At 38.4% G+C, this 14,736-nt stretch overlaps 1 protein-coding gene across 9 annotated transcripts in view; it reads right to left on the bottom strand.

The window, feature by feature from the left end:
• LOC126281501 (PH and SEC7 domain-containing protein) overlaps positions 1-14,736 on the bottom strand; it is an 814,448-nt gene that overhangs the window by 27,339 nt on the left and 772,373 nt on the right. The window contains exon 17 of one of the 9 annotated variants that reach the window (XR_007551283.1): positions 8,277-8,306. The exons of the other annotated variants lie outside the window; for them this stretch is intronic. The gene's annotated coding sequence lies outside the window, so the exon portion shown is untranslated. Of the gene's footprint in view, positions 1-8,276; positions 8,307-14,736 lie in introns of those variants that run through there. 9 annotated transcript variants of the gene reach the window in all.

Raw genomic sequence — 14,736 nt, 5'->3', positions numbered from 1 at the left:
GGAATGCATATAAGCAGTTCCTACCTGAACCACCTTCAATGTAAAGACGGCATTGTTTTGTTTGTTTCAGAGCCAGAAGAACTTAAGCAAAAGATGGAGAAAATGAACAGTGCAAATATGACGGTAGGCCTGAAGATTATTTACAGTAAGCTAAGAGGAATAAATAGTGGGCTAAAATGGCTTGAAATTCATTTGGAAAACTGAATGTTTTATTCAGAAGTAAATTCCCAGTGTGTCCTGAATGGGAAAATGGAGAATTGGTGAAGGGGTCATAAAGATACGAAAGAAGAATACGAGTGTGACGTTGAAAGAAGATAAATGCACAGATGTATTTCAGAAAATAGTAAAGAGCAATGGTACCAAGTGGTGAAATGAAGTCAGCACAGGAGGAATGGGGAAGGTTCAAAACACCAATGGTGGAAGCATCAGAAAAAGTGTGCAGCAGACTCTGTGTTAAGAAAAGGTGGAAAAAACACCCTGGAGAATGGTAGAGTAAGGGAGGAAGTCACAAAGAAAAACAAAGCATTCCATATATGATTTAAAGAGAGATCAAAGGAAGAAAGAAAGTAATATGCAAGGAAGAAGGAGGGTTAAGAGAGTGGAAGCAAATAGAAGAGGAAATGGATGGAAGAGGGGACAAAAATGATGGATGAGGGCAGTGATGGGAATAAGAAGGTCCCCTAAGAACAGTTAAGGTAAGAAGAGAGGCATGATGGAAAATGTTATAACTGCCAATAGAGAAGTAAAAGGAAGTTGAGAATACACTCTAAGGAAAAAAAAAAAACGCAACATAAAAGAATTATCTGAAAGAGACAGAAGTTCGTAGATCAGATGTACTTATAGAGGAAAACAAGCAACAACAATTTCAGAAAAACTGGATGATTGATTTTAAAAAAGGGAGGGAGGGAGGGAGGGAGGGAGGGAGGGAGGGAGAGAGAGAGAGAGAGAGAGAGAGAGAGAGAGAGAGAGAGAGAGAGAGCTTCACAAATTGAGCAAGTCAAGCCTCTGGCACCTATGCAAGCAGTTATTCAGCTTTGCATTCATTGATAGAGTTGCTGGATGTCGTCCTGACTAATATTGTGCCATACCTATCCAATTGACATCTTAGATCATCAAAATCCTAAGCTGGTTAGTGATTCCTGCCTATAACGCACCATATGTTGTCAGTTGGGGACAGATCTGGTGACCTTGCTGACCAAGAGAGGGTCTGACAATCCTGAAAACAATTAGTAGAAGCTCTTTCCATGTGCTTGTACTCATTCTCTTGGTGAAATGTAAGACAGGGTCAACTGGCCGCAGCAATGCTTTGCAACAGATAATGCAATCATGGTCATCGCTGAGTTTCCTAGAGGGCTAGATACTGAGGTGAGGGCCCAGGATGGTTAAAAAAGAAAAGAAGAAATTGCAACTCGGCCTTTGACAACAGAATGTGTAGTTTATTTAACCATTTGTTACATCTCTAACTTCTACAGATTCCTGATGCATCCTTGTCCAGTTCTTGGTTGATGCTACAGATCTTCCAGTCTTTGGCTTGGACTGGAATTGTGGAAAGAATCAAGTTATACATTAATATGCAAGCTACTTCTGTCAATTATACTAGTAACAAAATATGACTGCCACTAATCTAATCTAATCATTTACATAACTGGAGGAATCACTGAAAATTATTTACAATTAGATAGGCTTATGTATATTAGGAGAAAATTGAGTACTTTTAAAAAAATCCACTGCTCCTTATCTTATCTACTCAACAGATGCTTTCCTCTGTTACTTGAAATAAAGCATATAGGCAATCTGACACAGACTACTGTCGGTGATTCAAATACCAGCAAGGGCAATGCCTGTGTGTCATAAATACACTGCCACAAAAAAAAGAAAAAAATGGTACACCTGGGAAGACAATGTTGATTTTGATTTGATGACAGCATATTCCCCCTGTGGGATAGATGTACTGATAATGTTTTCAGTGTCATCCACCAACAGATAGTGTAGTTGTGTACTCACTACAATGCCATCTGCATCTATCCTTTAATAGAGAATGCTCACAGCCAGAGGACTCAAAATGGTGCATGTGATACACACAAGCAATGATGCCACAGAGACGCACTTGTGCTTCCTGCGGCCAACTGAGCGAGTTTGAAAGGGGTCAAATTGCGGCCCTATGAGTGACTGTAGGGTACTTTTGAAGCATTGCCACACAAGCTGGAAGTGCTGTGTCAGTTGTGCAACATTGCTGGTATCAGAGGCCACGTGAACTTTCTCACACCCATAGATGAGGTTCTGGATATCCTCACAGCACGGATACCTGCCAGTATCATTATATTATACAGACAGCAATGGCAGATTGTACAGCTACCACACCACAGATAAGAGGGCTTTTGCGCCCAGACCAACACAAACTGCTGCAAACCAGTTACAGGCAGTGTGACTATGGGCACACACACCTCTAGGCTGTCTTTCACTCATGCTGCAGCATTGGCATGCGTGGCTCAATTGATGCCACAAGAGGATCACTTGGAAGATGAAATGGCATGCTGTGGTCTTCAGTGATGAAAGAAGATTCTGCCTGCTTACAAGTGATGGTTATTTCTGTGTATGATGTAGACCTAGTCATCACTCTCTTGCAGGATGCATTTGTCCAAGATATATTGACCCCACCCCAGGTCTTATTGTCTGGGGTGTGATAAGCTACACCTCTGATTCACCTTTGGTGTTTCTCGGGGGGATGCTAACCAGTGCTCGGTATGTGCAGACTGTTATTAGACTCATTCTTTTGCCTTTCTTGAACAGGAAGGTGATGTTTTGCTACAACAGGATAATGCTCACCTACACCCTACTTGTGAAACTCAACATGTTCTGCAAGACATGTAGCAACTCAGCTGGCCAGAAAAATCTCTGGGCCTGTCTCCAATCCAGCATGTGCAGGATATGATGGGAAGTAAGTGACTCGTGCGACTCATCAGCCAACAACTCTTACAGAACCACAGGAATAGATCAAGCAGGCATGGCATAAAGTATTCCAGGGCAGTATTCATCATCTGTATGATCAACTGAGTGCTAGAGTCAGCACCTGCACTGCTGCCCATGGAGGCTACACCACCTACTAATATGGGCATTCCAGCATGGGTTGATACCTGGTGCCTCAGAATTGCTTGTGCTATTGATCTATAAATGTAATCATTTCATGTACTCCATATGCACTGATGTAACAATAAATCTTGAGTGAACTGGAAACCTCTAACAGTGTGTAGCATTTTTTTGTCTTGGCAATGTATTAGAGCCTCGAGTAGGGCCCCCATGAACATGCAGAAGTGCCGCAACACAGTCTGGCTTGGACTTGACTAATGTCTGAAGTAGTCCTGGAGAGAGTTGACACCATGAATCCTACACGGCTGTCCACAAATCCATAAGAGTACAAGGAGGTGAAACTTCTTCGGAACAGCATGTTGCAAGGCATCCCAGATATGCTCAATAATGTTCATCTCTGGGGAGTTTGGTGGCCTGCGGAAGTTTTTAAACTCAGAAGAGAGTTCCAGGAACCACTATGTAGCAATTCTGGGCATGTGGGGTGTTGCATTGTCCTGCTGGAATTTTCCAAGTCCATCAGAATGCACAACAGACATGAATGCATGTAGGTGATTGGACAGGATGCTTACGTATGTGTCACCTATGAGAATCATATCTAGATGTATCGGGGTCCCATATCACTCCAACTGCGCAAGCCCCACACCATTACAGAGTCTCCACCAGCTTGAACAGTCTCCTGTTGACACACAAGGTCCATGGATTCATGAAATTGTATCCATACCCGTACCCATCCATCCACTAGATACAATCTGAAAAGAGACTCATCCGACTGAGCAGCATGTTTCCAGTCATCAACAATCTAAAGTCAGTGTTGATGGATACAGTGATGCATAAAGCTTTGTGTCATGCAGTCATCAAGGGTAAATGAGTAGGCCTTTGGCTCCAAAAGCCCACATCGATGATGTTTTGTTGAATGGTTTGCATGCTGACACCTGTTGATGGTCCAGCATTGAAATCTGCAGCAATTCGTGGAAGGGTTGCACTTCTGTCACATTGATCACTTCTGTTCAGTCACCATGGGTCTCTTTCTTGTAGGATCTTTTTCCAGCCACAGCAACGTAAGAGATTTCACGTTTTACCAGATTCCTGATATTCACGGTACACTCATATGGGAAAATCCCAACTTTATTGCTACCTCAGAGATGCTGTATTCCATTGCTCATGCACTGACTACAGTGCCACATTTAAACTCACTTAAATCTTGATAATCTGCCATTGCAGCCACAGTAACTGCTCTAAAAACTGCGCCACACACTTGTTGTCTTATATAGGCTTTGCCAACAGCAGCATCATATTCTGCCTGTAAGCACGTGCCTGTACCAGTTTCTTTGGTGCTTCAGTGTATGAGAAATACATACCTAATTAATAATGACATACAAAATTGTGTTTTTAGTTTATTCATTTAATTTATAGCAGTGAAGCCTCATTTATAGTGACTTACACATTCTTGGTTGCAAAGTAATTAGCTAGAGAAATATGCAGTGTCTCCTCTGAAATTTCGTCATGGCTCCCGCTGCCCTATCCTGACCTGTGAAGATGGAGGGGGTGTATGGTACTCACACTGCTCACACTTCTATACTTGCCATCTACTTGCAGAAAATGTCAGCTGTGAACCCCTGAAGCAACTGAGTACTGAGTGTCCCAACAATGGACAGTTACTATACCCATTCATGCACTCATTCAGTTTAGTGGTAGTCATTCCTACATAAAACATTGTGTAGTGAACACAAGTTAATTGGTGAACAATGTGTGTGGACAAATCATATCACAACCCCAAACCATCTATATCTATGTATCTATACTCTGTGTAATTGGATAGATAAAAAATCTGCTCACTAAGTGGAGGTAGGAGAACACACATATAAAAAGTATTACAGTTTGCATGCTTTTGGAGCCAGTGGCTCCTTCTTCTGGCAGAAAGACTGAAGGGTAAGAAAGAGGGGTGAAGGAAGAGGACTTGTTAGGTTTAGGAAAAGAGGTAGAGTTCAGAAAAAATGCTCGGTCGGGGAAGACTTACCCATACAAACTCTAACCCTTTCCCTAAATCTCACCAGCACTTTTACTTCACTCCTCTTCCTTCCCCTTCAAGCCTTCTGCCAGAAGAAGGAGCTGCTGGCTCTGAAAGTGTAACTGTAATACCTTTTATATGGGTGTTCTCCTGCTGGCACTTTGTGAGTATATTTTTTATCTATGCAATTACATTATATTTTCAAAAATTGCTTATTTTCATTGATTTATACTCCATAGGCCACTTTAAGGCACATGAGCCAAGGTTACTACCCCTCCCATCATTCCTGTTGTAAAATCTGCACCATGAACCCACCCACTGCCACCTGTTTGGCCCCACACTAGTAAATCCTACCATATTAAAGGGAGACCAGTTTGCAAAAATACACTTATCGGTTGCCAGCTGACTCATGTACACTGCATGGTGTTATACATATGAATGATCACAACTAAACTGGCTGATTGCATGACTGAGCACAAAAGAACTATCTTCCTTGGGAGCATACAGTGTACAATTCCTCCTCATTCTCTACAGCATAGCTCAGGGGACCCAGTGCATACTATATTTCACAAGCTTTTTGAATCCTCCCATGGAATACTTGTTTCCCTGAACTCCTCAGATGGGAACTTGCTCTCGAAACCATCCTTGCATCACCTGATACCCTCATCAATTTAACCACGTGTGTGTGTGTGTGTGTGTGTGTGTGTGTGTGTGTGTGTGTGAGAGAGAGAGAGAGAGAGAGAGAGAGAGAGAGAGAGAGAGAGACAGAGATAAAGAAACTAAGTATTGTGGGTTATCTTCAGCAGGATTAAATTTTTGGCCATCTCTAGGTAATTACTGCACAACAATTACTGCACAAACCGTTTTATCCTTTCATATAACGAATATTTTCAGATATTCAGCTAGATCAATATCACCCCCCCCCCCCTCCCCCCCCCCCCCCCACTTTTTTTTTTTTTTGCATATTGGTTGAATGATTTACCTAGTTGCCTTTGTTTGCTTGTAGTTCAGACAGTGAGCACATCTACAAATATCAACCAAAGAACTTAATGAAGATCATTAGGATAGTTAAAAACATATTGTACAGTTATCAGTGGCTGTGATTGCTGCTCTTTTGCAATAATATCTGATCACAGAGAATGGAGAAGACAATATTTGTATTAAGTCTTTTCATTTCTGTCAAATCAGCTCTATAGAGGAAAAAAAGATAGAGAAGGGGGCGGGGAGCGGAGGAGATGAAAAAGAAGTAAGAGGGCAAGGGGAAGCAGGAGGAGGAGGGAAAAAAAGAAAAACTCTGCAGATAATACTGGTTTACACATGTAATTTTCTTATGATTTGTGTATTTGAAATACAGTAATTTTGTTTATCTGGAAATGGAATCATTTCACATCTTAAGCAGCCTGGATCAATGTAATATTGATAATGGTATATCAACATGTCAGCAGAAGGAAAGCTGTTCTGCATATCTCAAGCTGGTATTGATGACAAAAGAACTGTAGATGTGAGCATTGTACACTTTGTATATAAAAAATATGCAAAGGCAGATGGATTTCTCATGCCATATGTTGAAGCTTTACTCAACATAATTATTAGATGATATTACACAGGTGCGAAAATCATTAAATTCAAATCAAGGTCATTGATTAATGATGTGCTTTCAGGTGTTCTCTTTTTTCCATTTTATGCACAGTATGTCATCATCTGTCTTCTTCAAATGCTACGAGCTTTGTTGTTATGTGTATTTGCTGCCTGGACTCCAAACAAACTGTGAACTACCCACACTGCTGCTTGTAGCCAATTGCAGCTCCAGACACCCACTGCAGCCCTTGATGCCCTTTTGTTTTTCAGAACTCACACAAATAGTCTGTGAAACACAAATTCTCTCAGCATTTCCCAACTCTGTTGAAGGTGATGGTTCATCAGATCTTAATAATTTTATCAGCAGAACCCACTCTTATTTAATTTGAAACTTCTGTACCTATTTATTATGTTTTCTGACATCTTCATTTCAATAGACTCATTAATTACACTGGCCCAGAAACTTGGCATTTGCACTACAATTCTGGTCTCATCATATTTCATTTTATAACTTTATTCAAAGTACTGCTCAGCAAAGCTGATTTGCTTGGTTGTTTTAGTCGAGTGTGTCACTAATGTTCCTAATGCAATGCACATCCAACTTTCAGAGAACTTAAATCATCTTTAACTTGACAAAGAATATTATTTTATCTTACTTAAGGGGAGCAAAATACAGTGGATGCCATGTATCTGTAGGAGTCTACCAAGCTTTCCAGACAGTGGACCAGCATAAGGTAGACAAGTGGGGTTGAAAGTGTGAAATACATTGGCTTCCATGTTTCCATAGGAGTCTACTGTATTTTCCAGATATTGGGCCAGTATAAGGTAAATATGTAATTATTTGAAGGGAGTGAAATACACTGAACGCCTTGTTTCCATTGGAGTTATCTATCTTTCCAGATATTGGCCAGTATAAGGTTAATAAGTGATTTGTTGAGGGGAGAAAAATACACTGGATGCCATGTTTCCATTTGGAAATGTTGAGAGAATTTACGTTTCATGGAATATCAATGTGAGCTCCCAAAAACTAAAGACTACCAGAGAGCATAGCAAGTGCTGGGAGTTGAGCTTGACTATAAACAGTGGTGTGAGAACAACAACAGTCCATAGTCTTGTTGGAGTCTGATCAGTGAGTAGACATAACAACAGAACTGGCACACCTGAAGAAGATGACTGGGTAGGTCATCAAAATATTGTGCTTAAAATGGAAACAACAACTTGGCAGAACACCCAGAAGCACGCCAATAATCAATCATGCGGAGAAAGTCTGAGAGATCACATAGATACTGAGTTGTGTGAACACACTTAACTGTATGATGTAAATATTCAATTACTGACTTGTAATATATTGTATTTCTGAATGCTGCAAGCATTGTTTGCAAATTTCCAATCTTATTGTAAAAGATGCTAGTGGGCTAACTCAGACTTAACTTATAGAAAGGTCCCAATATTTTCAGTTTTTGTGTCTTAAATGTTTTATGATACCTGATTGTGGTCAGGAGGCTGAAACTGTTTGTAATAGAAGAGTATCTTTTAGCAGCTCTTGGCAGTTAACTATTACATTTTTATATGGCATTCACACTTTATGTCACTTGGTTTGTTTTCTCATTCATTCTTGGAAGTTTCATAGGAACTGAAATTGAGAAATCAGATAGTTTATCATTTTCATTCATTCATTCATTCATATATAATATGGAACTGATGCACATACATATTCAGTACTCAGAAATAAACTAGATCTTTTAAAGTTTTTGTGGCAGAACATGGCCCCCATGTCACTGTGGTTACTGAACATGGTCTTAAAGCTGAGGAACTAAAATTTTGTAAATTTATATATTCTAGCTAACAGCTACTGTAGGCAGTAACATAAAAGTGGTGGGGTGGCTATTTTTGCTCAAGAGGCACTATTTGCTATAATAATATAATTTATGAATAAACACAGCAGTGAAAGAAATCTAGAAGTCACTGGAATTATTCTTGAACTGAAGGGGGAGTGTAGTAATAACATGAACACAAAGTAACAGGAATTTATCACCCACCAAATGCAGATGTATCTCAACTTTCTAATAATCTCAGCTCATAATTAGTCTAAGTGGCCCCATTAAGCTTACTATACTTGGAGATCTAAGTATTAGTGTCAACTCCAATAACATGACTAACTTGAGGCTAACAGATAGACTGATACATACAACCTTATAAACACAGTAGACACTGATACAAGAGTGACAGACTGTATCTTCAGCAGGATGGATTATGTCACAATCAGTAAACTTGTTACAAACAGTGTTAAGCACAGCAATATAGAATTTCATTACTCAGACCAGAACTGTCAGTCTGCTGAGTCCATGGTTACAAACACAGCAGAAGCAAAAAATGTTAGTGAGCAGAAACGAACCCTGAATAATCATAATACAAACTGCCTCAAACAGAAACTAGCCGAGGAGGAATGGAACAGTGTCTGTGAGGTAAAAGGCTCAAACAACAAATGGGATGAATTATATGAAACAATTTTCAGATGTTAGAATCACTGTTGCCCAATTACAGGTGTCAAAAGGACTCTAACATATTGATAGAATCCAAAACTGAAACTACCCAGTGGTCTGATTAAACCCAAGCAGAATGTTCACGACCTTATCTTACTTTAGATATCTAAAAAGGCTATCATTCTCAAGGAAAAGTACTGCAAAGCCATCAACATGTTTGAGCTTTCTAATTTAAAGAAAAAGGTTCACAGTGATTCAGTCATTAAATCTGACAATGTGAGTAAAGCATCTTGGATGTTTATTAATCAATCCTGGAAAGCACCATCAAATGTGACTATGGAAGAAATAAGCATACTGCATGAGGGCAAATTAATAGAAGATCCATCATCAATCTGTGACATTTTTAATCAATATTTCATCACTCCATGTGGTATCCCAGCTCAATGTATTAACCGAAACAGTGAGATAAACATTTGCTCATTGCAATGTATAAACTTTGAATTCAGAACTGTAAGGAACATCGATTAAGTCAAATAATTAGCACATTAAAGACCAAGTACTCAGATGTCTGAGATGAGGAATATAGTGCCCTAGTTGAGAAGTGTCAGAAAGAATTAGTTAAACCTATTACCTACCTCAATAACTGCTGTATTAGGGAAACATCTATCCACACTCAATAAAAATGTGCAGTGTATAAGGAAGTGTCCAAAAAACTGGTTAAAATCTTTAGGCCTATTTCATTAATCCCCATACTTAACAAAATCTTTGAATATGTTTTGCTTTCACAACCCAGCAAAAAATAATCCAGTCACTGAAACACAATGTGGTTTCAGAAGAAACCACAGTGTATATGGTGTTCTACATGATAGAAATTTGGCAGCAGGCATATTCCTTGATCTTACTAAAGCAAGACATATTAATAAAGAAACTTTAGGCACATAGCTTAAAAGGTTTAGCAATACTACTGCTAACCAGCTCCCTGTCAAATTGGAAGAATCACAACTGTTATCATTTAGACTATGAACTGTAGCTATACCTCTATAAATAATGTATGTGGAATTAAAGCAACACTCACTAATAGCTGCAAATTCTTACGCTTGTACTTAGATGAGAACTTGCAGTGGTCAAACCGTATTAACTTTGCATGTGGAAAGATTAATAGTGGATACTGTCTACTCAGTCACCTAGCAAAAACTGTTACAAACCCATCAAAACTGTTTACTATGCAACAATATATCCTTTACTAAATTATGGTATCGAATTATGGGGCTGTACTACAGATTCACACCTCAATAGATCAATGATGCTACAGAAGAAGGCAGTTAAAATAATGCATGGTTTAGGTCATCATGATTCTTGTGGAGAGGTTTTTGTGCAATATAAGTACCTTAAAGTATATTCCTAGTATCTATACAAGGTGATTTTATTTATTGCACATCATCAAAAAGATTCTAAAAAATGCAAAGACGTACATGACCACAGTACTAGAAATAAATATAACTAATTTTGGCAAAGAACCAATCTAGAAATAACAGACCACAGCCCATACATCAGTGGACAAATCTGGTTTAATACATTGCCGAAAGACTTACGTGCACATGATGAAAATATCTTCAAAATAAATGTTTATACTCACTTTCTGAATTCTCCATTGAAAACATATGATCTTACAGATTTTTTTAAAAAATTAGACATGTTTTAATTGTATAACTGATTTTGTAGATTTACATTCTCTTTTATGTCATTGTATTGCAGTTTTGTTAATTTATATCAACTATCTGCCGTGTGTATTTTAAAAGAAATTCTCAAAATGATGTAAAACAAAACTGGCATTTGCAAAAGTCATAATCTTTGTTGACTCTATGAAAATAAATAAACAAATAAATAAGTATGTCCCTTCATGAAGGAGAGACTTCAGGAATTTGGACATGTGAAGTTAATAATTATCAAACAGAAGCAACCAATATTGGCTACTCCAGTAAAGTGTAATAATATGAAACTATGATTAGTGCTCATCTACTCAAGCTAACACTTATGGTAATTACTTCTGTGTTACCTTACATACTTCATCTATACAGGAGGCAACCAACAGAACACTTTCGTGACCTTTTCTCGAGTATAGTTCGAGTGTTAGGGATCCCCACCAGGTTTGATTAAAGGAAAATATTAATGCAGTTCAGAGGCTTGCAGCTAGATTTGTCACCAGTAGGTTTGATCAAAATGCTAGTATTACAGAAATGATCCATGTACTCAAATGGGAATCCCTGGACAGGAAAAAAATCATCTTTTCACAAAACACTGTTGAGAAAGTTTAGAGAACTGTCATTTGCAACAGACTGCACAAAGAGACTACCACCAACAACAAAAATATCACATAAATACCATGAAAACAAGATAAGTGAAACCATAGCCCATACAGAATCATGTAGACAATAATTTCACTCTGCGTCCATTTATGAGTGGAACATGAAGGGCAATGACTAACAGTGATATGGGGTACTCTTTGCCATGCATCATATGACACCATGAGGAGGATGAATGGAGATGTAGATGCTGTTTCCTGACAGTTCATGCATAAAAACCATTTACACAAGAACTGTAGAAAAATAAGCAATAAGACATTAGTAATTGCATTCATTTGTAATTTGATATCAACTCCATTGTTCTGCCCCAGTACTAGTGTATACAACTTCATATCAGTTCTTAGTACCATTTTTATCATTCACATTGCTCATTTTCAAACAGTGGAAAATCCAGGCTGGAATAATGGCAATATTATGGAAAAGATAGAATGCTACTCACCACATGCTGGAAATGCTGAGTCACAGATAGGCACAAAAAATGAGTGTCAAATATTTTCTAATTTTACTGAAGGCTTTTTGACCAAAATATTATGTGTTTGACAGTCTTTTTGTTGTATCTGTTTGCAACAGAATCTCCATTATATGGTGAGTAGCAATCTATCTGTTTCATAATATTGACAGTCCTCATTTTCATGTTGTTACACATTTTTCAAGAATGGAATTAATCTGTCTCTCTTAATTCATGGTTATTGATTGATTAACCTTTTACTTTAAATCAAAGCACAAGCTCAGTGAGGAAAAAGGTGGGGAAAGAAGCTGAGTGTGCCTTTTTCAAAGAGACAATCTTGGCATTCACCTTAACTGATTTACAGAAACCAAATATATCAGTGTAGTCAGATAAGTGAGAAAACAAGTGCCATAAAAAAGAGATGTTTACACTAGTACATCCATATTATTTTGAACAATCCCTGAATGTATTCAGTGTGAATTTGACAGTTTACTTGACAAAATGAATAAGAAACTGAAACTTGTCATTGCTTTGATGTACTCACCCAGTGCAGTCTTGAACCAACTGTAGAAATTAAATACAGTTACAGTATATTCCCAAAATATACCTAAAAAGCAGGAACAGACTAACAGATACAAATGTAAGTCAACAGGCTATCTGTATTTCAGAAACTGAGATTCTTTCATTTAGCAGAGAGAAAGGAAATAATTTGAGGACATGGATCTGTATCAGGACTAGCCATCGAAGTCATGCAAGGCAGGTACAGAAGAAAAGCATGGTCAAAATAAAGGATGTGATGTCAGAGATAACTTATATGTGAAAATTTGAGAGTCAGGATTGCCTGAGCAGTTAAAAAATCCAGAAATAGAAGATATAAAAGGAAATATTAGAAAAGAAAAACAAAACAAGAAGACAACACACACACACACACACACACACACACACACACACACACACACACACACACAATGCTAGGCAAGAAAAGAGGACACAAACAGCATGTAAAAGGAAACATGAATATAAAAAAAGAAATAGAAGAAGTAAAAGTAGTGTGATCGTGGAAGAGGTAAGATGTTCCTCCATGTTACCAGCATGGATTCCAAAACCAGTGATCATATGAAACCTTATTTGTGCTTTTCTCACATGACATCCTGAAAGCCAAGGACTTTGTGACTGGATTAAGGATTTCTTGGCAGGGAGGATATGGCATGTTATTCCAAACATAGAGTCATTGACAGAAGTAGAAGCAGCTTCAGGCACGCTCTAGGGAAATGTTTTGGAACCCTTGCTGTTCACCCTGTACATTTAACAACTTCACTAAAAAATTTTTGTTGATAATGATGTTATTTATAATGAAGTACAGTCTGAAGAACTGCACAAATATCCAGTCAGTTCTACATAAGATATCAAAGTGGTGCCAAGAGTGACAACTTGTTTTAAATTTTCATAACTGTAAGACTGTGCCCTTTACAAAATACAGAAAAGTAGTACCCTATGACTACAACATCAATGAGTCACATTTGGAAACAGACAACTCACTCAAATACCTGAGTAGAGCAGTTTTTAGGGATGTGAAATGGGTGGCAGACTTCAGCTCACTGACAGGAAACTGGAACAACACACTCTGTCCTCAAAATAGACTGCTTACAAATCACTTAGGTGTCCTACCTTAGAATACTGGTCAACTGTGTATGACCCATACCAAAGAAGACTGACAAGAGATATTGAAAATACACAATGAAAATCAGCACATATGATCACAGACTTGTTTGACTGATGCAACGTGGCACAGACACATTGAAGAACAGAAATGGTGGATGCTTGACGGCCAATTATCCCATGAAAGCTAGCTTACAAAGTTTTGGATATCAGTATTAAGCAAAGAATCCAGATACATTGTTCAGACTCCTACATATCAGTCTCATAGGGACCATGAAGACAAGATTATGCAAACTGCAGCATGCACCAGGGCATTTTATTAGTCATTCTTCCCACATTGCATATGTAATTAAAATGGGAAGAAATTGTAACACATGACCACATGATATGCCCAGTTGTCTGAAGAGTACATATGTAGATGCCAACATAGCCAACTCATCCAATTGCAGGTCAGGGTGTTAGTATGTTGTACATATGGTGCTGGAGGATTTCAAAGGGGATTGGGGAGGACCCATGTGGCACAGATTATGAAGCAACCATTCGAGTTAAAATTTGTCTCTGGGCTCAGTTTGATGCTGCCCATTCACATTAGTTGACAGTCATGCTCACTTCTGCACAAAACTAAACAGTAGAGACTTTTTGCATGAATTATAGTGCCTCATAAAAAAAAGTAAAGAATCCAGAAGGAGAGGAGGAAACAAAATTTAACTTCACTGATTGCGAGGGTATACGATGCTACTTCTTTCGTTACAAAATCAAGCCAAATTTACACAGGACTTGTCAGTATGAGCCCATTTATCAGTATTATATTGCACCCTGCCTGCACTGGATGCATGGACTGATTTGGTTGATAAGAGTGTGTTAAAGTCACTGTATCCTCTTCTGAGGCAAGTTGGGAGTATGTCAACATCATGCAGACAATTAACAGAGATATGTGCCATTTGTGGATGAACATTGTCTTTGTGGAGAATGGCAATGTGATATAGTCACACAAGACATAACATGTCAGGATGCAGAATGTACATGATGTACGAATGTGTCATCAGAGTTACCTCAGAAATAACCAGCCATGACTTGAAATCATATCTAATGGCTCCTGAGACCATGATG

The sequence above is a fragment of the Schistocerca gregaria genome, chromosome 1 (genome assembly GCF_023897955.1).
Source record: "Schistocerca gregaria isolate iqSchGreg1 chromosome 1, iqSchGreg1.2, whole genome shotgun sequence".
Classification (NCBI taxonomy): domain Eukaryota; kingdom Metazoa; phylum Arthropoda; class Insecta; order Orthoptera; family Acrididae; genus Schistocerca; species Schistocerca gregaria.
Note: the sequence above shows the minus strand (reverse complement) of the source record. Positions and strands in the feature narration are given on the sequence as shown.